The 26,321-nt window shown below is 39.0% G+C and overlaps 1 protein-coding gene across 1 annotated transcript in view; it reads left to right on the top strand.

Moving 5' to 3' along the window:
* The window catches only part of LOC105731273 (ubiquitin-like modifier-activating enzyme ATG7), a 144,335-nt gene that overhangs the window by 98,502 nt on the left and 19,512 nt on the right, over positions 1-26,321 (top strand).

Here is a 26,321-nt window from a genome sequence, read left to right as displayed (position 1 = left end):
TGAAACCCTGTTTCTACTAAAAATACAAAAATTAGCCACACGTGCTGGCATGTGCTGTAATCCCAGCTACTTGGGAGGCTGAGGCAGGAGAATCCCTTGAACCCAGGAGGCGGAGGTCATAGTGGGTCAAGATTATACCACTGCGCTCCAGCCTGGGCAACAGAGAGAGACCCTGTCTCAATAAAATAAAGAATATGTGAAAGAACTGTTTGAGAACGTCTTACTCCGCAAGTTATCCTTATGACTTGTTCATATAATATCTTATATTGTATTTATTATAGTGATGTGAACTTATCAGAGTTTTCTAGAGTGTCTGGCCTTCCCTAGTTTTAAGTAATTCTTTCACTGTGAAAGTTTTGTTAGTGCTTTTTTTTTAATATGGAAAAAGCTACATGGTTCTCTTCTCTAGAATATCTAATGGCTGGTTAAATCACATACCAAAGTTAGATATCTTGAGTTTACAGCCATCAGACTAAAATGGGAAAATACCACCTATGTGGGCCTTAAGCTACTGCAAGTGTACCAAATGTGAACAGTCAGTGGAAGAATACCCATGAGCAAGTTTTGCAAATTAGTGGAGCCATCTTGACAGTACACAAGTGTGCATTCAGCAGAGTCTTGAAGAAGGACAGCATCACTAGAATATATGCTCAGCCACCCAAGGACTGCTGTGGAGTGTGTATTGAATGGACATGCTCCTAAGTAATCAGAACTCACCTGTCATAAGTCTAGGCAGCTTAGGTGTCTTTGTAATTGACTCTGGATTCACTGAAGCATTTGGATATTTTTAAGAACTCTATTGGTATTCCAACTTGGGATAGAAATCCATGCGGGAGTGTATTTTTGTATGTGTGAAGCCCTGGGAAAATTTTGGATTTCTCTTAGTTCTCAGTTGTACTTTGTGTTTTCCTTTCTTTATATGTCAGCTCTTCCTTAAAGGACCTTGAGGGTAATGAAAGTGAGGATTGAGGTAAATGGTAATTACTTATTGTGTTGAAACCTCCTTATCCCAAACACTGAATGTGAACTCAACATCGCTCTCTCTTAAAGAAGACCATTTATTTGTTGCCTGAGTAAAACCTTCCATAAAATTGCTAATATACCCATGTACAATGTTTTCATTAGTTCAATTTGACCTGACTGATAAGGAAGATTGATTTCAATCATAAGGCACACAGATTTTTAAAAAATGAGTGCAAAATGACTTACTAATAGACTGATGTCTGAGTAAGAAAACAAAAACACATGCGTGTCTCCCAGCTGTACTGGAGGAGCAAGAGTTTCATTTAACACCATCTGCTGTCTTTGCCTAATCACTCAGTACTTCCTATTTTTGAGAATATTTCAATAGGCGCTGAAAGTATACCTGGAAAATGATACCTATGTCATCCTATCCCACTCAGCACAAGGACTGCAGTCCCAACAAATGGACCCTTTCACGGTGTTCCCTGAAGGAGGCTGCATGTTTCAGTTGGGCTATGCTAGTTTGCTATGTTCTTCTTGGGAAATTACTTCTCTCACAGTATTTTCCTTTTTTTTTTTATTTTAGAGTCTCGCTCTGTAGCCCAGGCTGGAGTGCAGTGGCACAATCTCAACTCACTGCAACCTCTGCCTCCTGGGTCCCAGTTCAAGCAGTTCTCCTCTCGCAGCTTCCTGAGTAGCTGGGATTACAGGCATGTGCCACCATGCCCAACTAATTTTTGTATTTTTAGTAGAGATGGGGTCTCACCATGTTGGCCAGGCTGGTCTTGAACTCCTAATCTCAGGATCCACCTGCCTTGGCCTCCCAAAGTTCTGGGATTACAGGCGTGAGCTACCGTGCCCGGCCACTATTTTCCTCTTAATAGCCTCAGTGTGGTAAATTTTTGACTTTTGTGGGTGGTGGGTTTGGCTTTTTTCTTTTTTCCCCAGAAAGTAATTTGAAGCTGTGTGTTATGAATAAAAAGAGTAAGCAATTTGCAGGAAAACTTTTGAAAACTTTTTAAAGTACTGCAGGGTTTAAAATGGATGTGAATAAGTCAGAACACTAGTAGAAGGGAATTCAAAAATGTTGTAATCTTTTGAGCTAAGAGCTGCCAGGACGTTTTTATATGGCTAGTGCAGCAGCAATGAGCACTGGCTTTATCTGCTCCCCACTAACTGTGTGACCTTGGGCAAGCATCTCAAACTTTGAGCTTCGGTTTCCTCAGGTGTAACATAGTTGCAGTACCACAGCCATGAAGATGGAATAAGAGCTCGTGTGGATGGGTGTCACGTAGTTGGCACTCTGTCAGTGTTTTCCGTTGCTCCTCTGTCTGAGCGGAGATCAGGTGCCGTTACCATTTCCTTTCCTGAATGCACTCATTTTTGTCATTTACAGCCATAAAAACCTTTCTATCTTTAGAAGTTGACAAAAAGGGAGGGGAACAAAAAAGGATGAACATTTTCTTTTAAAAAGGGCCTGGCCTCAAGACGTGAGCAAATATTAATGTGCAGATTTTTAGATTCCTTGTCTTTTTCTTTCCTTTTCCCTTGTCATGTCAGCTGTAAATCTAGAAGCTTAATTATTCATCAAAATGAAGTTGAGGTTTAATGTTCCTTGGAGCATACACTGGTGGGAAGGATGAATTCTCATTTCCCAGGGGCTGGAGGGTCTGTTCAGGTATTTGTGGCCAACTGTAAGCCTACAACTTCAGATGAGCTGGCATAAATCTTGGGAGAGGCTTCTTGCCTGTGTTCCCTCTGAATTTCTCTGTGCTGTTAGAGGCAGGGACAGAAGAGACCCAGCATGGCAGTGCTAGGCTCAGTGTCATGCCTGCTGCCTGCCAGCACAGCGGTTCTTGTCCCTGTCCCACATTGCTTCTTGGAAGCCTTTCTTAGCCTCAATCATCTCGCTCTTTCTTACCGCAGCTATAAATGGGTTTGAAGCCAGTGCGACATGAGCAGGGAGGATTGGCTGACTTGGTTTCATCTTCTCAAGTGCTACAGCATTTCTTTGTGCCTTTGGCATCATTTTATGGATGTTTTCCCGGTATCCCTTTCCAGTGTCCTATGAATTAGCTAGCAAGAGCACTTCCCAGTGTATCAGATGGAGAGAACATTAGGCTCAGAGAAATTACATGAAAGTCCAAGATTTGCAACTTGTCGTTCATTTTCCTACCATATTAATCATCTTTCAGTGATGTGGTAGGATTAGTTCATATGCCTAGAATTCCATTGTACTTGTTTAGGGGGGAAATCATTTCACTTTAAATTTTTAGCAGCTTTGAGAACTCATTAGGGATCCTTGAGGCTGTTTTTGGAGATCCTGTCCTTCGAAAAGGGAATCCTGATACCCAGAGGAATGTATTTCTTATGGTTGTGTTTCAGACTGTATCATCATGAAAATCATGTGGGCTAGAGCAACTTCTAGGTGTCCTTTAGCATAGATGCAGGCTGGAGGTTGAGAATTTAAAAGCTTTTTCTCAAGAAACTGTTTATGACAAACATAGTTCATCTTCCATTTTGGTTAATTTTCAGCTTAAGTATTTTAAAAAACATTTGGGCCGGGCACGGTGGCTCAAGCCTGTAATCCCAGCACTTTGGGAGGCTGAGGTGGGTGGATCATGAGGTCAAGAGATCGAGACCATCCTGGTCAACATGGTGAAACCCCATCTCTACTAATACAAAAAATTAGCTGGGCATGGTGGCACGTGCCTGTAATCCCAGCTACTCAGGAGGCTGAGGCAGGAGAATTGCCTGAACCCAGGAGGCGGAGGTTGCGGTGAGCCAAGATCGCGCCATTGCACTCCAGCCTGGGTAACAAGAGCGAAACTCCGTCTCAAAAAAAAAAAAAAAAAAAAAAAACATTTGGAGGGCAGGGACATGCAGCTGCTAAGAATCCAAGACAGTGCTGTTTTGAAAATGCAAATATTTCTGGTTTGCATTTACTTGAAGTAGGATAGCTGCCTCCCATATATTCCCTTGAATACAGATACTCTTTAAATGACATCATTTTGAATGGAATACAGAGTCCAAGTGGTTTTGGGGAAATTATTTAAAAAAAATAATAAAAAAAAAAACTTGGGTATCATTGCATTCTAGGGGCCAAGAAACAGAATGATGGTATTTTTGGCAGGTGCCCAGGCCCAGCAAAACCCACACCCCAAGGCTGTCTCTGTAGCTTCCTGTGATTTTCCCACTGAAGAGAAACAGCCTTTCTCTTGGAGGGTCTGGATGGCAAGTATGTACATCAGCCTGATCAGAATCATAATATTCCTACTTTGAGGTTATGTCCTAACAGGCTTCATTTAGGAAATTCAGTGCACCACAGTTGTTGCAAACTGAGCTGAACTGGTTTCGTGGCTCCTAATGGTGCAAGTTTTTTTGTTTGTTTGGTAGAAACTGGTAACGTCCTATATTAGAAGTTATCGTTGCTACCAGGTTATCTGTAACAAAGGTAACGTCCTATATTAGAAGTTATCATTTCTACCAGGTGATCTGTAACAAAGTCAAGTCTCAGACTAAATTTTGCCACAGATAAGAACATTAGCAAGCAGGCACAAAAGTTAGTCATTCAGCATGTTCCTATGGACTAGGAAAAGCCCCAACCTGTCCTTTGGATATGTACCTCACATAAAAGGTTAGATAGAAACGAATGCAGAAAAATTCTCATTACAGGACATACCTAAACTTTTAATTGGCACAGGTGATGGAATCCTCTGTTAAGTGTCCAGACTCAGGGCCAGAGTTCTAGGCCCAGAGTGCCACTGCAGAGAGTGTTAGGCTGCCTGGTTTGCCAGATTCTTACAACCCACATATATATGCAAGGTAAGAGATCCCTGTACAGTATATCCAGCCAACACATGCATAACTTTTTTTTTTTTTTTTTTTTTTGAGATGGAGTTTTGCTCTTGTGCCCAGGCTGGAGTACAGTGGCACAATATCTCGGCTTACCTGCAACCTCCATCTCTCGGGTTCAAGCCATTATCTTGCCCCAGCCTCCCAAGTAGCTGGGACTGTAGGTGACAGCCACCACACCTGGCTAATTTTTGTATTTTTAGTAGAGACAGGGTTTCACTATGTTGGCCAGGCTGGTCTGGAACTCCTGACCTTGTGATCCACCCACCTTGGCCTCCCAAAGTGCTGGGATTACAGGCGTGAGCCACCACGCCTGGCCCACATATCTTATTTTCATTTCTACCATCCTTTATACTTGTTAGGGAATCTTCTAGTATAGATTTTGAAGCTGTAGCTGATGGATTTGTAATGGCCACACCTAGAATATGCATTCCTGATTAGGGTACCTCAGATACTAACTAGCTACCTGTAAGAGGAAGGGAGGAAGGGAGGAAGGGTTTGTATGTGTTCCCATATGCTCACATGCATTCACACTGTGTATTCAGAAATATTTAAAAATAAATTACAGGTAATAGGTAGCTCTTTGTTTCACCCTGGAATATTATGTCTTGTATAATGTTGCCAGCAATTCATGAGTGACCTGAAATGTCAACTGACCTTTGGCCTGCCCTAGTGTCTTAGCCAGATCCATTGATGAATAGCTCACCATGGGGCAGAGAAAAGAGAGAAAAGAAAGATAATTTTTGTTTGTTTTGTAGGCTTTTTGAAATCTTTTATCTTTTTTTCTTTTTTTTTTTTTTTTTTGAAAGAATCTCATTCTGTTGCCCAGGCTGGAGTGCAGAGGCGCAATCTCTGCTCACTACAACCTCCGCTTCCCAGGTTCAAGTGATTCTTGTGCTCATGAGTAGCTGGGACCACTGGTGCATGCCACCATGCTGGGCTAATTTTTGTGTGTTACATAGAGACAGAGTTTTACCATGTTGCCCAGGCTGGTCTCAAACGCCTAAGCTCAAGCAGTCTTCCTCCCTCAGCCACCCAAACTGCTGGGAGCCACTGTGCCTGGCTAGTTTTGTAGGCTTTTTCAAGGTTTTTTGCATTTTTTTTTTTTTTTTTTTTTTTTTGAGACAGTCTCGCTCTGTCACCAGGCTGGAGTGCAGTGGCACGATCTCAGCTCACTGCAGCCTCTGCCTCCCAGGTTCAAGCGATTCTCCTGCCTCAGCCTCATGAGTAGCTGGAACTACAGGCACCTGCCACCACGCTCTGCTAATTTTTGTATTTTTTAGCAGAGACGGGCTCTCACCATGTTGTCTGGGATAGTCTGGATCTCTTGACCTCATGATCTGCCTGCCTCAGCCTCCCAAAGTGCTGGGATTACAGGCATAAGCCACCGAGCCCAGTGCTTTTTTGCATTCTTTTATCTGATCTTCTGATTTGTGTGGAGATGTTGTATCCCCACTCATTTTTGTACACAAATCTTTGTCCAGGGTCATAGAATGAGTAAATTACAGGAACTATAGCTTGAATGAACTCTTATCCTTTATAGTTTCTCTGTGATATAAGGGCAAGTTACTACTAAGAGCTATCACTATTCTTCAAAGGAAACAATAGGCCAGGGGATTCAAGCCAGCTCTCTTACTGAAGTCATGTAAAGAAACTGGATCAGTTGCTTCTAAAAATCTTCTAAACATCAAATCACTATTAAAAGGAGCTATTGAGTTGAAATTTGAGAGAGAAGGTAAACACAGAGGAGTAATTAGGGCCATTTTTTTGTCTTATGGGCATTTGCTGATCAGGAAAAGGGAAGTTGAGAGTGTGAGCCACACCTTTAGAGTCCTTTCATGGTGAAGGAGTTAAAACTTGTAGTCTGAGTCCTTTCAAGCCTGAGAACACTTATAAATCATTCTTCATTTTGGGTTGGAACCCTATCAAGAAATACACGTAGGCGTAAGGGTGAAGTGGAAGTAAACCATCCTTGACATTGGCTGTAACAGTTTCACGTTATCTAAGTACCCCAGAAAACTTAAGGCTTACTTGCATTAAGATAATTCTGTTTAGGTAATGATCATTGGTGCCAGGTAAAAGCAGTGAAATCTTAGAGGGAAATATCATCCTAGTCCTAAAATTATTTATATAGATAATTTTGCTGTTACAATATCCAGCCAAAGAGGTAACCAGGCATACAAGAAGAGAAGGTACCATAAGTGAGAATTGGCAGAAGCAAAGACAAAAGAAAGGCAGACATTGAGAGATTCTAGATGTTGTACTTACTAGACATAGAATATGAAATACAATTCTTACAGCATTAAAAGAAGTAAAAGCCTAAACTTGTATTGGGGACTGGAAACTCTAAAATATGGCTTTTCAGATTTAAAAAACTGAAATCTAGACCTGAACATTAAAAAAAAAAAAATGAATACATGTATAGGCAATAATACACAGCTAAAGAGCAAATTAGTGAAATGGAAAATAGATGAGAAGAAACTATTCAAAGTGAAGCACAGTATACACAAAGATGGAAAATATTAAAGAGAAGGTAGAGGATAGAGTGAGAAAGTCTAACAGTCATAATTGGAGACCTAGAAAAAAGAGGAGAAAGAATGGTTCTATAGCAATGTTGAATGGAATTATAGATAAACTGTTTTTTGAAACAAGTGAAAGACATCAAGCCTCAAATCCAAGAAGCCTAAAAAATTCATAACAGTACAAATAAAACTAAATCCACATCTAGATCCATCATAATTAAACTTTGGAAAATGGAATCTAAAGAAATCTTAAAAGCAGTGAGGGATGGGAAAAAGGCATTAACTTCAGAAGAATGATGGGCAGGCTTATAGTTGACTTCTCAATAGCAGAGTGTGAGCCAGATGACAATGGAAATAACTTCTTTAGTGTGCTGAAGGAAAGCAATGCATCCCAGAATTTTAAACCCAGCAGAAAAATACTGTTCTAGAATGAAAGGTAAATGTGAAGGTTAAAGGTATTTTATATAGACAAGAACAGAGTCTACCACCAGCATGTTTACACAAAAAGGACTTTTAATAGTTCTTCTGCAGGTAGAAAGAAAGTGATCCAAAATGTTAAGTCAGAAGTATGGAAAAAATTAAAAATATAGAAAGTAGTTAAAGATGGGGGTAACTCTAGGCCAGGCATGGTGGCTCACACCTGTAATCCCAGACTTTGGGAGGCTGAGGCAGGCACATCACTTGAGGTCAGGAGCTTGAGACCAGGCTGGCCAACACAGTAAAACCCCATCTCTACTAAAAATGCAAAAATTAGCCAGGTGTGGTGGTGCACACCTAATAGTTCCAGCTACTCAGGAGGTTGAGGTGGGAGAATTGCTTAAGCCCAGAATTTCAGGGCTGTAGTGGGCTATGATTGTACCACTGCACCCCAGCCTGACTGTCTCAAAAAAAAAAAAAAAAAAAAAGGGAGTAACTCTAAGTGAGCATTTACTGTATAGGAAAATACAGTTTTGAGTGGGACTTTTTAAAATAGAGATTTAAAGCCAAGACAGGTGATCACTTGAGGTCAGGAGTTAGAGACCAGCCTGGCCTAACTATTTTTAGTAGAGACAGTTAGAAACCCTGTCTCTACTAAAAATACAAATAAATAAATAAATAAATAAGTAGCTGGGTGTGGTGGCAGGCGCCTGTAATTTGAGCTACTTAGGAGGCTGAGGCAGGAGAATCGCTTGAACCTGGGAGGTGGAAGTTGGTGTGGGCTGAGATCATGCCACTGCACTCCAGCCTAAGCTACAGAGGAAGATGTTGTTTCAAAAGAAAAAAAAAGAGATTTAAAATGCAAGACAGAAAAATCATAAAAATTTGAAGGAGGTGATTGAAATTAGTCTGTTCGTCTGTTCTTGCATTGTCTTGGAAGAGGTTAAACAGATGAATTAATGCTTGACTGAGATAAGTCAAGGATATATGTTGTAATTAACAGACTAAGCATGAAACAAATAGAAAAACTATATAACTTCTGACTAAGGAAAAATGATGAAAAGAAGGAAGAAAAAAGAACGTAAAACAAGTACAAGATACAAAGCACAGGAAGTGGTGGTAAACTTAAACCCATATGTATCAGTAATTACATTAAACATAATTTATTAAATGCTGGTGATAGAAAAAGATTGTCAAACCAAGTTTTTAAGTTTATATGCATTATACAAGTATTATATCTTAAACTTACAGAAAGACTGAAAATAAAAAGATATAAGAACGTAGTATTTTAGTATTGAGTTTTCAAAAATCAGGTCAAAAAGAATAAATTTAATAAACACGAACCACAAGAAAGCTGGTGTAGCTATATTATCAGACAAAACAGATTTTAAGGCAAAAAGCATTAATTACTTTGTGATACAATTACTTTATAATAATTGGTTTTAATTCACCAGGTAGATAGAATTCTAAATTTGTATGTATTTAATAATATGTCTATAAATATATATAAAACAGTTTACAGAACTACCAGGAATAAATGATTTTTTTTTTCCTGAGATGGAGCCTCACTCTGTCACCCGGGCTGGAGTGCAAGGGGTGTGATCTCGGCTCACTGCAACCTCCTACTCCTGGGTTCAAATGATTCTTCTGCCTCTGCCTCTGAGTAGCTGGGACTGTAGGCACATGCTGCCATGCCCGGCTAATTTTTATATTTTCAGTAGAGATGGGGTTTCAGCATGTTGGCCAGACTAGTCTGGAACTCCTGATCTTGAGTGATCCACCCACCTTGGCCTCCCAAAGTACTGAGATTACAGGCGTGGGCCACCCCATGTGGAGGCTGAGGCAGGAGAATTGCTTGAACCTGGGTGGCAGTGGTTGCAGTGAGCCAAGATCACACCACTACACTCTACCCTGGGTAACAGAGCGAGACTCTGTCTCAAAAAAAAAAAAAAATTAGTCTCAGAAATTGATTGGAAAAAAGGATACCAAAAAAATCAGGAAGGGTTATTGAACATTTGATTAACAGGTTAATAAGCATAGTCTGGTGAACACATACAGAATACTGCACCTAAATATGAAGTATACATTCTTTTCAAGCACACACATATTTTACAAGAATTTACTGGATTATTAAGCAAGCCTCAACAGGTTTCAAACTGTGAAATTATATAGATATATACTGATTCCACTGTAATTATGCAAGAAATCAGTAATAAACAGATAACTAGAAAATCATCCCCATATGTTTGGAAATTCAGATATATACTTACAAATAACTCATTAATTAAAGATGACATAATGGAAATTAACTATTTTAACTGACTTAAAAAATTATACCAAAATTTGTAGGATATAGAGAAAGCAGTACTTAATAAAAATGTGGCTCATGCCTGTAATCTCAGCACTTTGGGGGATCAGGGCAAGAGGATTGCTTGAGGCCAAGAGTTTAAAACCAGCCTGTGCAACATAGCAAGACCTCATCTCTACAAAAAATTTACAAATTTGCCAGGTGTTGTGGCACATGCCTATAGTCCCAGCTATTTGGGAGGCTGAGACAGGAGGATTGCTTGAGCCCAGGAGTTTGAGGTTATAGTGAACTCTGTTTACACCACTGCATTCCAGTGTGGGAGACAGGGAGTTTGAGCCTTTGTCCAAAAAAAAAAAAAAAAAAAAAAAAAGCCTGAAAAGCCCAAAATTAGCAAATATTTGTATCAAGAAGTTGGTAAAAGCAACACAATACAAACAAGTAGGAGGTAGAAATTATTAGAAGAGCAGAAGACTTAAAAAATTCTTAAACCTATGGTGAGGCTGACCCAAAGGAAAATTAACATGTATCTTAGCATTGAATTTTAAGAAATCAGATGCAGGCTGGGCGCAGTTGCTCACACCTGTAATCTTAGCACTTTGGGAGGCTAAGGTAGGCAGATACTTGAGGCCAGGAGTTCGAGACCAGCCTGGCCAACATGGTGAAAGGTGAAACCCCATCTCTACTAAAAATAAAAAAGTTAGCCAGGTATGGTGGCCTGCGCCTATAGTCCCAGCAACTCAGGCTGAGGCAGGAAAATTGCTTGAACCCCAGAGGCAGAGGTTGCAGTGAGCTGAGATGGCGCCACTGTGCTTCAGCCTGGGCAACAGAATAAATTTATAATTCAACATTTTAATAAAGACAAAATGAAGTAATACTGTTAATGAGGCAGATTTAGATGAACAATTATAAGGAAAAGTAGGGAAATGATCATATACAGTGGTTGTAAGAGGTAAGTAAGGAGTTATAATTTAGAAATGGCTTTTTTTTTTTTTTTTTTTTTTTTTTTTGAGAGGGAGTCCTACTCTGTTGTTCAGGCTTGAGTGCAGTGACACAATCTCGGCTCACTGCAACTTCTACCTCCTCGGTTCAGAAAATTTTCCCACCTCAGCGTCCCGAGTAGCTGGGATTACAAGCATGAGCCACCACGCCCAGGTAATTTTTGTATGTTTAGTAGAGACAGGGCTTCACCATATTGGCCAGGCTGATCTTGAACTCCTGACCTCAGGTGATCTGCCCAATTCAGCCTCCCTAAATGCTGGGATTACAGGTGTAAGCCACAGTGCCTGGCCCGGAAGTGGCTTTGTTGGGTCTTCTGATGTAATGTGTTGATGTTCTTGACTGGGTTATATACAAATGGCCACTCTACAATCACATATAGATTACATTTTACTTTTCTGATATTTCACAATGAAAAATGTTAAGATAATAAATAGGTATTCTGCATACATACTTTTGCAGGCAGCTCATCAACCTTAGGCTATAAGAGACTGAGTCCAGTGTAAGTTTTCAATAATTTACCCACCCATACCATACTTAATTTAAGCCAATGTATATGAACTTCTTGAAACTGAAACTGCTCCCTCTTATGCTGAGTACCCAAATACACAAAGCTATAGGGATAGGCCAATAAATAAATGAGCAGAGAGGACTCACTTAAAGACAACAGGAAATAAATAGGGACTGTGGCCAACTGGAACTCAGGTTCTCTCTGTAGACCAGCTGCAACTCAGCTCTGGATGATTGTTGACTTGTAGACTGTGGACAATAATGTTGCCATATTTTCTGACTTTTTTTTTCCTGAAGAGTAGAGGGAAATCTGAATTTTAGTGTGAAATCACCTGATTTTTAAGTGTTAGTTCAACAACACCACCCCCAACCAGGAAATACTGCTTGAGTCAAATGTGCACCTGCACCTGGGATATGTCCTGTTAATTGATGAGAATAACTTCAACCATACAGATTGGAGAGAAAGAATAGCGTAGAAAATAATTTACCATAACCTTCTTGATGGAACTTGCCTGCCAAGCATGTTCTTATATAATTCTTAATTGCAAAATGAAAAGAAACTCACTAAACCAAAATTCACACATTATAGATATCACTCAGGGTAATAATTTTCTTTGTGAAACCTGGCTGTCTCTACAGGGGAATGAAGTTTTTTTTTTTACGATAAGTAATTTATTAAAGGGATTGACTAAAACTGCTAAATAGTGATATATCACCCAAATTAATTTCTTTTACGAGGAATAGCTAAAGGTGGACTTAAAAAAAAAAAAAAAAAAAAGGTGCTGCTTCATGGGTTGAATCCCAGGATGTTGTGCTCCTGTTTAGATGTAGCAGGCATTTTCAAAGACTGGTTTGAGCACCAACAGCATCAGTGCCATCTGGGAACTTACTAGAAAAAAAAATTCTCAGACCCCACCCCAGACCTAATGAATCAGAAACTGTGGGGTTGGGCCCAGCTAGTTTGTTTTAACAAGCCCTCCCAGGGATTCTGAAACATGCTCAAATTTTGAGAAAGCACTGCTGTAGCTTTTGTGCTTTGTGACTTGTTCTATAGAATGACTTTAGGAAATTAAACTTTGTTGTATTCACGTTTCAAGTGAATTTTTTCTTCGATCTTGACATCTTCCAAGTATTCCTTCAAATAATATCTTTGGTTTGTCTTATGTCAGTAAAAAAAAAATATGTTTTGTTTTAAAAAGATGACTGAGAACAGAAAGTTGCATCCCCTAAAAATTCATTTTAAAGTGAAATTCATATGTAACAGCAGACGGTTTTATCCTCTTTCTGTCTTTCTTATCCACTACCCATGATATCCACTCACAGTCTCACTAAGGAAGTCAGTCCTCTGTATGCTCAGCTTTTAATTTAGGGTTTTTTTTTTTTTTTAATGTATGCATAGGATCCTTCTCTGATTCCTCCTTCTGTTTTATAAGCCATTCTGTGCATAAGACCACAGTGACTTCACACTGCATTCTGGTTCTGCCTCCTAAATGGCAGAGTCCAAGAGGGTCCCACAACCTGTGCACTCCAGACCCAGACTATAAGCTCTAAGTAATGGATACTCAGTAAGTATTTTTTCTTTGCTCTAAGGTCTCAGCTCTCAGCAGGAGTAATAGTTGTTTAATCTATGGTGATCCGTTTCTTACTGGTTTTTTACAGTAAGAAATGCATGTTTTAATTGGATTGGAAGCCTTGAACCTTTTCTTAACAAATAATAAACATTTTTATGTTGAGTTATAACTCACAAACAGTTAGTATACAGATGTTAAATGTATAACTCAGTGGGTTTTTTTTCACATGTAAGTACCCATGAAACTGAGACAGGAGTAATAACAGGGTGGTCACAGGAGAACAGAAAATTCCAGGCAACAGATTCACATGACTAGCAAAAGGAAACTTGAAATAACTGCATAGACTAGGCATGGTAGCTCACATCTGTAATTCCAGCACCTTGGGAGGCCAAGGCAGGCAGATCACTTGAGATCAGAAGTTCAAAACCGGGCCAGGCGCGGTGGCTCACACCTATAATCCCAGCACTTTGGGAGGCCGAGGCGGGTGGATCACGAGGTCAAGAGATCGAGACCATCCTGGTCAACATGGTGAAACCCCGTCTCTACTAAAAATACAAAAAAAAAAATTAGCTGGGCATGGTGGCGCGTGCCTGTAATCCCAGCTACTCAGGAGGCTGAGGCAGGAGAATTGCCTGAACCCAGGAGGCGGAGGTTGCGGTGAGCTGAGATCGCGCCATTGCACTCCAGCCTGGGTAACAAGAGCGAAACTCCATCTCAAAAAAAAAGAAGAAGAAGTTCAAAACCACTCTGGCCAACATGGTGAAACCTTGTCTCTACTCAAAATACAAAAATTAGCTGGGCGTGGTGGCAGGAGCCTGTAATCCTAGCTACTCATGAGTCTGAGGTGGGAGGATCACTTGAATCCAGGAGGCAGAGGTTACAGTTAGCCAAGATCACACCACTGCCCTCCAACCTGGGCAACAGAGTGAGACTCCATCTCAAAAAAAGAAAGAAAAGAAGTAGCTGCATAAGGTAGGGGCTGATAAGACTCTGAAAAACCATGGTGTGAGCCAAGCTGGCTAAGAATGGCTGGACCCAACATAGCTATGGATTTGACCTAGGTTTCACCTAGGACCTCACTATACCCTCATTAACATGAAATCACACACACCAGCCCCATGAAAGTTAAGGCCACCCTGTACAACATAGTGAGACCCCATCTCCACAAAATAAGACAGAGGGAAAATCAGCTGTCAGATGCTGCTGAGAAACAATAAAACGAAGATTATAAATGGCAAGATACCAGTCTTCAGTGGTCTTTTTACATTGATATAACACATTTAACAGTTTTTTTTTTAAAATGGAGACAGAGTCTCATAGCTACCACACCCAGTTTATTTAACAGTAGACATCAACAATTATCTGAAGTTACATAGACTTACCAGATTAATAAATTATCAGTTTAGCAGTTCATCAAATTAGATTTCTCCTGTTTTAAAAATATTGAATAGAAATTTCAGTACTTTTAAAGTCAGTTAAAATCAGGAATCCATTCTCTTAAATGCTTAAGTACATTAATATATATCAAACACACAGTTGGCTACAATGATTACAAGGTTGAATAGTACACGAACACACTATTTATAAATATATTGATGCTATGGATTTAAATTTGTTTCTTAATTTAGATAGCGTAAAATCTACCCATTGTAAGTATGTAGTCTGATAATTTATACTAAATGTAAACTGTTGCGCACCTATCAATCTGAGGAAATCTTGACAAGAGTCATTTTTGGAGTAGGGAGAAATCCTCATTGGAGTAAGTTAAAGAGAGAATGGAGAATAGAATAGATGTTTCAGTGATTTTTTTTTTTTAACTCTTAAGGGTATTGGGAGAAAGTAGTAAAGAGGAGGCGATTAAGAGGAATTATGTTTAAAATAAGAAGCAAGAAGCGTTTCATCTTGTTTGTGTTCAAAGAATATTGAGGAGGGATAGCCTGTCTGATTCCTTCTTTTCAGATAATAAAAGATGAAAAGAGACCATTTAAGAAATGAAACCTTTAGCAAATGTAAACTTTTAATTCATGTCGTTTTTAGGATTTTCTTTTTTTTTTCTGGTGACTTACTTGCATTTCATTGGGGGGAAATCTTCCTTTTAAATGTGGTTGGTCATCATTTATTAAGTAGGTGAAGCAGTCTGGTTCCTTTTTCCTGACTTGGCTTTAGAAATTGATATGAATGCTAATGAAAAAGCAGGAAAATAAAAACCAACAACATATTAACGACCTTGAGGTTCAAGTATGACTATCACAAGGGCAAAAGTAGTTCTGCACATTGGACATTTCAGTGAGTATTGGTTACCTCCTTGACAAAAGATGGTACCCTTTATGCAGAAACACTAGATTTCCCAAAGAAGCCTATAAACTAGAGCAAGTTCTCTTAAATATTTGAATGAATGTGCTGAGTTTGTTTTGGCTGTTATCACTCTTGCAGCATCTCTGTGTTTTTCCAATTTACCTCCTTGTCAGGATATCAGTATTTAAAAGAACCCCCTCAAATTTTTGACCTACATTAGTATAATCTCAAAAGATTGATTTAATTGGTCAGAGCATCCATTTAAACATTTTGATCTTTATAATATCCTTCTTATTAACGAGTGAAAATTTTTTTTTTTTTGGAAGGGGGGACAGAGTCTTGCTCTGTCTCCCAGGCTGGAGTGCAGTGGCACAATCTTCTTGGCTCACTGCAACCTCTGCCTCGCAGGCTCAAGTGATCTTCCCACCTCAGCCTCCTGGGTAGCTGGGACTACAGGCACATACCACCATGCCTGGCTAATTTTTGTATTTTTGGTAGAGATGGGGTTTGATCATGTTGCCCAGGCTGGTCTCTTAACTCCTGGACTCAAGTGATCTACCCACCCCAGCCTCCCAAAGTGCTGGGATCACAGGTGTGAGCCACCTTGCCCAGCCCATGTGTAGCATTTCTTTTGTCATGTTTTTTGAGACAGTGTCGTGCCTCATCACCCAGGTTGGAGTGCAATGGTCCAGTCATGGCTCACTAAAGCCTCAAATTCCTGACTCAAGTGCTTGTATCTCAGTTACTTGTGGGGCTGTGGCCTGGCTAATTTTTTAAAGAATTTTTGTGGAGATGAGGTCTTGCTACATTGCCCAGGCTGCTCTTGAACTCATGGCTTTAAGCAGTCCTCTCACCTCAGCCTCTGTATTAGTCCATTTTCATGCTGCTGATAAAGACATAACCAAAACTGGGCAATTTACAAAAGAAGGAGGTTTATTGGACTAACAGTTCCACATGGCTGGGGAGGCCTCACAATCCTTGCAGAAGGTAAGGAGGAGCAAGTCACATCTTACATGGATGGCAGCAGACAAAGAGAGAGCTTGTGCAGAGAAACTCCCATTTTTAAAACCATCAGATCTCGTAAGACCCATTCACTATCATGAGAACAGCATGAGAAAGACCCACACCCATGATTCATCTCCCACCAGGTCCCTCCCATAACGTGGGAATTAAGGGAGCCAAAAGATGAGATTTGGGTGGGGATGCAGAGCCAAACCATATCATTCTGGCCCTGGTCCCCCTCAAATCTCGTATCTTCGCATTTCAAAACCAATCATGCCTTTCCAACAGTCCCTGAAAGTCTCATTTCAGCATTAACTCAAAAGTTCACAGGCCAAAGTCTAATCTCAGACAAGGCAAGTCCCTTCTGCCAATGAGCCTGTAAAATCAAAAGCATGTAAGTTACTTCCTAGATATAATCGAGGTACAGGCATTGGGTAAAGACAGCCATTCCAAATGGGAGAAATTGGCCAAAACAAAGGAACTCATGCCTCATGCATATCTGAAATCCAGTGGGTCCGTCAAATTCCAAAATGATCTCTTTTAACTCCATGTCTCACATCCAGGTCACACTGATGCAAGAGGTGGGAAGGCATGATTGGTTCCCATGGTCGTGGGCAGCTCTGCCCCTGTGGCTTTGCAGGGTACAACATCCCTCCTGGCTGCTTTCATGGGCTGGCGTTGAGTATCTGTGGCTTTTCCAGGTGCACGGTGCAGGCTGTCAGTGGATCTGTCATTCTGGGGTCTGAAAGATGGTAGCCCTTTTCTCACAGCTCCACTAGGCAGTGCCCCAGTAGGAACTCCATGTGGGGGCTTCCACCACACATTTTCCTTCCACATTGCCCTAGCAGAGGTTCTCCATGAGGACCTCACCCCTACAGGAAACTTCAGCCTGGGCATCCAGGTCCATACATCTTCTGAAATCTAGGCATAAGTCCCCAAACCTCAATTCCTGATTTCTGTTCACACTCAGGCTCAAAACCACATGGAAGCTGCCAACTCTTGGGGCTTGCATCTCTGAAGCCACAGCATGAGCTCTCTGTTGGCCCCTTTCAGCCACAGCTGAAGTGGCTGGGATGCAGGGCACCCAGTCCTTAGGCTGCATATGGCATGGGGACCCTAAATGATTAGCATTTGGTTCCTCGTTGCTTATGTAAATTTCTGCAGCAGACTTGAATTTCTCCTCAGAAAATGGGATTTTCTTCTCTATTGCATTGTCAGATGGCAAATTTTCCAAACTTTTATGCTCTGTTTTCCTTTTGATACTGAGTGCCTTTGACAGCACCCAAGTCACCTCTTGAATGCTTTGCTGCTTAGAAATGTCGTTGATTAGATGCCCTAAATCATCTCTATTAAGTTCAAAGTTCCACAAATCTCTAGGACAGGGGCAAAATGACATCAGTGCCTTTGCTAAAACAACAAGAGTCACCTTTGTTCCAGTTCCCAACAAGTTCATCTCCATTTGAGACTACCTCAGCCTGGACCTTACTGTGTTTATCACTATCAACATTTTTGTCAAAGCCATTCAACAAGTCTCTAGGGTAGTTCTAAACTTCCCCACATTTTCTTGTGTTCTGAGCCCTCCGAACTGTTCCAACCTTTGCCTGTTACCCAGTTCTAAAGTTGCTTCCACATTTTTGAGTATCTGTTTAGCAATACTCCACTCCTGGTAACAGTTTACTGTATTAGGCCATCTTCACACTGCTGATGAAGACATACCCAAGACTGGACAATTTACAAAAGAAAGAGGTTTATTGGACTTATAGTTCCACATGGCTTGGGGGTCCTCACAATCCTGGTGGAAGGTAAGGAGGAGCAAGTCACATCTTAAGTGGATGGCAGCAGACAAAGAAAGAGAGCAAACTTATGCAAGGGAATGCCTCTTTTTAAAACCATATCTCATGACGCCCATTCACTATCATGAGGCCAGCATGGGAAAGACTCACACCCATAATTCAGTAATCTCCCACTGGGTCCCTCCTACAACATGTGGGAATTGTGGGAGCTACAAAATGAGATTTGGGTGGGGACACAGAGCTAAACCATATTAGCCTCCCAAAATGCTAGGATTGCAGGTGTGAGTCATCTTGATGGCCAGAGCATCTTTTCCTAGCTTAACTATATATCTTCTTTGCTGAGGTATCTGTTAAAATCTTTGACCCATTTTTTAATTGAGTCGTTTGTATTCTTATTGTTGTGTTTAAGAATTCTTCATATATTTTGGATAATAGTCCTTTATTAAATGTGTCTTTTGTAAATATTTTCTCATGGCCTGCAGCTGGTCTTTTCATCCTCCTGATGGTTTCTTTCTCAGAGAAGAAATGTTTAATTTTAATAAAGTTCAGCCTACCAATTATAGATGGTCCTTGACTTACAATAGCTGGACTTAAAATTTTTTAGTTTACCATGATGTGAGAGTAATAGGTATTCATATTTTTCCAGATTAGTGATATGTGGTATGATATTCTCCTGAGATACCAATCAGTGGCAGTGAGCTGCAGCTCCACTTAACCACATGATCATGAGGGTAAACAACTATTAAATAATACACTCTATATTGCACTGTGTTGCCAGATGATCTTGCCCAATTTCAGGCTAACATAAATATTCCAAACACATTTAAGGGAAGCTAGGCTCAGCTATGATGTTCTGTAGTTAGATGTAATAAATGCATTTTATACTTATGCTGTTTTCAGCTTACAGTGGGTTTATCAGGATATACCCCCATCATAAGTTGAGGAGCATCTGTTTTTCTTTCATAGATCATGCCTTTGATGTTGTATCTAAAAAGGCATTGCCAAACCCAACATCATCTAGATTCTCTCCCGTGTTATCCTATAGGAGGTTTACAGTTTTGTGTTTCATATGTAGGTCTGTGATACATTTTGAGTTATTTATTGTGATGAGTGTAAGGTGTATGTTAGCCTTTTTTTCTTGCATGTGGTTGTCCAGTTGTTAACAGCACCATTTGTCGAATAGATTATCTTTTCTGCATTGTGTTGCCTTTGCCCCTTTGTCAAAGATTAGTTGACTAAGGTGGTCTAATTCTGGGCTCTCTATTCTGTTCTGTTGATCTTTTTATTCTTTCACCAACCACACTGTCTTGATTACTGGAGCTGTATAGTAGGTCTTGAAGTTAGGTGGTGTCAGTTCTCCAACTTTGTTGTTCCTTAATATTATGTTGGCTGATCTGGGTCTTTTGCCTCCCCACAAAAACTTTACAATCAGCTTGTTTTATATCTACACAATAAATTGCTGTGATTTTGATGGGATTGCATTGACTCTGTAGGTCAAATTGACATCTTGACATATTGAGTCTTCCTATCCATGAACAAGAAATACCACTTTATTTTTAGATTGTCTCTGACTTCTCTCATCAGAGTTTTGTAGTTTTCCTTATATAGATCTTGAACATACTTTGTTAGGTTTGTACCGAGGTATTTAATTTTGGGTGTTGCTAATGTGCATGATATTGTATGGTTTTTTTTTAATTAAAATTTGATAGTATTTGAACATCAATTCAGGAATTTGTTTCGTTGAGAAATGTTCTCATACTTTATTCATAGATTCTTTTTTCCTTCAATTTTTATGTGATAAAATACATATAAAATTTGCCATTCCATTTTTAAATATAGAGCTTACTGGTATTAAATTCCTTCATAACATTTGCATTTATCACCACCACTTATCTTCAGAATTATTTTCTCTTATAGAACTGAAATTCTATAACCATCAAACAATAACTCCCCATTTCCTTCTCCCTCCAGCCCTGCCAGCCACTGTTCTAAGTCCCTCATAAGTAGAATCATACATTATTTGTCTTTTTGTGATTGGCTTATTTCACTTACCGTAATGTTCTCAAGTTTCCATTGTGTAGCATGTGTCAGAATTTCCTTCTCTTTAAGGTTGAATAATATTTCATTGTATGTAGCATATACTACATTTTATCCATTCATCCATGGATGGACATTTGGATTGCTTCTACATTTTAGCTATTGTGAATAATGCTGTTATGTACATGAATGTACAACTGTCTCTTCAGTTCCCTGCTTTTAAGTGTATACCCAGAATTGAATTGCTAGATTCTTTCGGTTATATATCAGAATGGAATTGCTGGATCATATGATAATTGTATTTTGAATTTTTTAAGGAACTGCCTTGCTATTTTTTATAGTAGCTGTAGCATTTTAAATTCCCATCAGCAATGTACAAGGGTTTTTATATCATCACATTCTTGTCAACACTTGTAATTTTTCTTTTTTGTTTCAAAATGGCAGCCATTCTAATGTGTATAAGGTGGGGTCTCAATTGTTTTACTTGCAGTTCCCTAATTATTAGTGATGATGAGCATCTTTTCATGTGTTTGTTGGCCATTTGTGTGTGTGTGTGTGTGTGTATATATATATATCTTTTTTTTTTTTTTTTTTTTTCTTTTTTGGAGACAGAGACTTCCTCTGTCGCCAGGCTGGAGCACAGTGGCACACTCTTGGCTGATTGCAACCTCCACCTCCCGGGTTCAAGCAATTCTTCCGCCTCAGCCTCCTGAGTAGCTGGGACTACAGGTGCATGCCAAATGCCCGGTTAATTTATGTATTTTTAGTAGAGATGAGGTTTCACCATGTTGGCCAGGATGGTCTCAATCTCTTGACCTCGTGATCCACCCACCTTGGCCTCCCAAAGTGCTGAGATTACAGGTGTGAGCCACCGTGCCCGGTCCATTTGTATATCTTCTTTAGAGGAATGTCTGTTCAAGTGATTTGCCCATTTTTAAACTGGGTTGTTTGTTGAATTTTAGAATTACCTGTATATTCTGTATATTCTTACAAGATTAAGATATAATTTGCAGATTATTTTCTGCCATTCTAGAAGTTGCCTTTTTACTCTGTTGATGTTATCCATCTATGAAATTCAGTCTATTTTTTTTGTTTCCTGTGCCTTTGATGTTATATATAAGAAATCATCACTAAATCCATTGTTGTGAAGCTTTTGCCCTGTGTTTTCTTCTAAAAGTTTTATAGTTTTAGGTCTTCCCTTTAGGTCTTTGATCTATTCTGTTTTGAGTTAATTTTTTTCATATGGTATTAGTTAAGAGTCCAATTTCATTCTTTTGCTTGTGGATATCCAGTTTCCCAGTACCATTCATTCAAAAGACTGTCCTTTTGTTAATGAAACACCAGGGGTTCTGTCTAGGTCCTCCTGCTAGTTGCACAGAAAGCCAATCACTGAGATGACAAGTATGGCCAAGAAAGAAGGCTTTAATCGAGTGCTGCAGCTGAGGAGATGGGAGCTCCATCTCAAATCCATCTTCCTGTCTAAAACTAAGACTTTATATAGCAGGGAGGAAATGTAACAATACATAAGAAAACAAAAACTAGAGAGGGGCAGGGAGGCATCTGGTGCTGTGATCTGATGAGTTCTGATTACTGAATTTTTTTTTTTTTTAAATAGGCCTGAAGGTCCTTTCCTAAGAAAGGAACTCAAACAAATACGAGTTTCAAGCTTTAATAGCAGAAGGGTCAGTTTCCATTTTTATGCAAAAACAACTATCTGTGGGACTCTTGGGTCAGTTTCACTTTTTTCTGTTGGATGATATTGGCACCCTTGTCAAAAATTATGAGACCATATCTGTGAGGATTGTTTTTGAGCTCTCTATTCTGTTTCATTGGTCTACATGTCTCATCTTTATGCCAGTACCACACTGAACTTCGTAGCTTTGTACTATAGTAAATTTGATTATGGTAGCTTTGTAGTAAGTTTGGAAATTAGGAAGTGTGAGTTCTCCAGCTTTACTCTTCTTCAAGATTGTTTTGGCAATTAAATGTGTCGTAAGATTACATATGAATTTTAGGATGGCTTTTTCTATTTCTACAAAAAACACCATTGGATTTGTATAGGGATCACAATGAATCTGTAGATTTCCTTGGGTAGGATTGACATCTTAACAATACTAATTGTTCAAATTCATGAATATGGGATGTTTTTCCATTTATTTGTGATGCCATTAATTTCTTTCAGCATTGTTTTATAATTTTTATTGTATAAATCTTTCACCTCAAGTTAATAATTCCTAAGTATTCTTCTTGTTGCTTTTGTAAATAAACTTGAGTTTCTTTTTTAGATTGGTCATTATTAGTGCACAAAAATGCAACTGGTTTCTGTGTTAACTTTGTATCCTGCTGTTCTGCTGAATTCAGTTTTTGGAGACTAAGATTTTGAACATATAAAATCGTATCATTTGCAAGCAGAAATTATTTTACTTCTTGCTTTTCAATTTGGATGCCTTTTATTTGTTTTCCTTGGCTAATTTCTCTGGCTAGAACTTCTAGTACTATGTTAATAGAAATGGTGAAATTAGGCATCCTTGCCTTTTTCCTGTTCTTAGAGGGAAAGCTTCACTTCTTTCATCATTGTGTATGATACTTGCTTTGGGTTTGTTGTATATGGCTTTTATAGGCAGTTTCCTTGTATTCCTAGTTTAAGTGTTTTTATCATGAAAGGGGTTGAATTTTGTCAAATGCTTTTTCTTCATCAGTCGAGATGATCATTTGGCTTTTCCCCCAACTTCTTTCTGTTAATACGGTGTGTTACATTGGTTTTTCATATGTTGAATCATCCTTGCATCCCAGGAATAAATCTCACTTAGCTGTGCTGTATAATCCTTTTAATGTAAGATATGATCTAATATGTAAAAAACTGTAAAGATGTCACAAAAAAATTTTGAATTCAGCATAGTAGCAGAATGCGAAGTCAAAACAAAGTTTACTGTTATTTCATTGAGGTTGTTTGCATTAATTCATAAGTGATATTAGTCCATGGTTTTCTTTTCTCATAGTGCCTTTGGCTTTGGTGTTGGGGTACTGCTGGCCTCACAGAATGACTTAGGAAGTGTTCCATCTTTAATTCTTTTGAAAAGTTTGAAAAGCAGTGTAGTGGTCTAGTTCTTTAAATATTTGGTAGAATTCACCAGTGGAACCATCAATTGCAGGGCTTTTGTTAGGAGATTTTTGGTTACTGATTCAGTCTCCTTATTGGTTATAGATCTATTCAGATTTTCCATTTCTTTCTGATTACATTCTGATGGGTTTTGTGTTTCTAGGAATTTGTCTGTTTCATCTAGGTTATGGTATTATGTTTGTAATTTCAAATTCCACTTGTTCATTCCTAGTATACTGGAAAATAATTGAGGGTTCCCCATCCCTGCCTCCCTCCTTCCCTCCCTCCCTCCCTCCCTCTCTCTCTCTCTCTCTCTTCCCCACCCTCTTTTCTCTCTTTTTCTTTCTTTCACAGAGTCTAGCTCTTGTCACCCAGGCTGGAGTGCAGTGGCACCATCTCAGCTCTCTGTAACCTCCGCCTCCTCCCAGGCTCAAGTTATTCTCCTGCCTCAGCCTTTTCAGTAGCTGGGATTACAGGTGCATGCCACCATGCCCAGCTGATTTTTATTTTCAGTAGAGATGGAGTTTTGCCATGTTGGCCAGGCTGGTCTCAGAGTTCTGACTTCAGGTGATCTGCCTACCTTGGCCTCCCAAAGTGCTGGATTGCAGGCATGAGCCACCGTGACTGCCCTAGTCTTACATATTAACTATGTATCCTGCAACCTGTGTATCCTGCAGTGTTGTTATCATTGTGTGTTAGTTCCAACAGTGTTTTTATTGATTTGGATTTTCTACATGGGCAGTCATTTCATCTACAAACAGTTTTATTTCTTCCTTCCCAATCAGAATACCCTTTATATCCTTTTCTTATTTCATTAGCTAGGCCTTCCATTAGAATGTTGAAAAGGACTGGTATAAGGAGATTTTCTTGCCTTGTTCCTGTTTTCTTGCCTTCATGGAGAAACTTCTGATTTTTCATTATTAAATTCTTAGATATAGAGATTTTGTGGATATTCTTTAGCAAGTTGAAGTTCCCCTCTATTCCTAGTTTACTGAGAGTTTTTGTCATAAATGTTCAATTTTTTAAAATGTTTTTTCTGTACCTATTGATATGATCATGTAGTTTTCTTCTTTTGCCTATGGAGGTGATGGTTTATATTGATTTTCAAATGTTGAACCAGCCTGGTGCACCTGGGATAAATCCTACATGATCATGGTGTACAATTCTTTTTATGTACAGTCATGTGTTGCTTAACAACAGGGATACATTCTGAGAAACGTGTTCGGTGATTTTATTGTTGTATGAATATCATAGAGTGTTCTTACACAAACCGTGACAGCATAGGCTACTGCTATAGTATAGACTATGGTATAGCCTATTGCTCCTAGGCTGCAAGCCTATACAGTATGTAACTCTTTAAATGAATGCTGTAGACAGTTGTATACAATGGTATTTGTGTATCTAAACATATCTCAGCATAGAAAAAGTACTGTAAAAGTATGGTATAAAAGATGTTTTTAAAATGGTACATCTGTACAAAATACTTAAATGGAGTTTGTAGGACTGGAATTTGCTCCGGGTGAGTCAGTAAGTGAGTAGTGAGTGAATATGAAGGTCTAAGACATTTTGTATACCACTGTAGCCTTGATAAACAACACTAAATTTATTTAAAAACTTTACTGTTTTCAGTAATAAATTACCTTTAGCTTACTCTAACCTTTTTCACTTTATAAATGTTTTCATTAAAAACATTTGTTACTCTTTTGTAATAATACCTAGCTTAAAACATGAACACATTGTACGGCCATACAAAAACATTGCTTCTTTATATCCATATCCTACACACTTTTTCCTTTAAAAATTTGTTTTATTAAACTTTTCCATTAAAAACTAAGACACAACATACACATTAGCCTAACCCTACACAGGGTCAGAATCATCAGTATCACTGCCTGCCACCTCTACATCCTGACCTGCTGGAAGGTCTTCAGGGGCAATAACATGCATAGAGCTGTCATCTCTTACAATAGCAATACCTTCTTCAGGAATGCAGTTAACTTTTTTTTTTAAAAAAATAACTAGAAGGATTACACTTTGCTAAAATAATGCTAACATGTATAGTACAGTAAATTGATAACTTAGTTATCATTATCAAGTAGTATGTACTATGGATATTTGTACCTGGTATACGTTTATACTACGGGCAGCACGGCAGTTTATTTACACCAGCATCACCACAAACATGGAAGTAATGTGTTGCACTATGACATTGTGATGGCTACGACTTCGCTAGGCATTATAATGTATGGGACCACCATTGTGTATGCAGTTCTTCCTTGACTGCAGTGTCATGTGGTGCATGACTGTATCATTGCATTCTATTTGCTAATATTTTTAAGATTTTTGTGCCTATGATCGTGAGATATATTGGTCTGTAGTTTTCTACTAATGTCTTTATCTGGCTTTGGTATTAGGGTGATGCTGGCCTTGAAGAATGAATTAGGAAGCATTCCCTTTGATTCTATCTTCTGAAAGAGATTGTAGAGGATTGGTATATCTTTCTTAAATGTTTGGCAGAATTCCCTCAGTGAGCCCATCTGGGCCTGGTGCTTTCTATTTGGGAAGGTTATTAATTATCGATTCAACTTATTTTATAGAAATAGGCCTGTTTAGAATTTCCATTTTTTCTTATTTGAGTTTTGGTGGATTCTATCTTTAAATAGTGGGTTCAGTTCATTTAGTTCATCAAATTTCTAGATATGGAGTTGTTGATAGTATTTTTTTTATTATCCTTTTCATCAGTACAGATCCCATAGACATGAAAGGGATAATAAAGGAATACTATCACTACAAAGCGACTCTCTTGTATCTTAGTCTAATTGGAGGCTTATCATTTTACCTTGTCAAAGAACTAGCTTTTAGTTGTATTGATTTTGTTTGTTTCTCCATTGATTTTCTGTTTTCAGTTCCATTGACTTATGCTCTTGTTTTTATTATCGCTTTTCTTCTGCT

This window comes from Aotus nancymaae, unplaced genomic scaffold (assembly GCF_030222135.1).
Source record: "Aotus nancymaae isolate 86718 unplaced genomic scaffold, 86718_ANA_hifiasm-v0.15.2.pri h1tg000046l, whole genome shotgun sequence".
Lineage (NCBI taxonomy): Eukaryota > Metazoa > Chordata > Mammalia > Primates > Aotidae > Aotus > Aotus nancymaae.
Note: the sequence above shows the minus strand (reverse complement) of the source record. Positions and strands in the feature narration are given on the sequence as shown.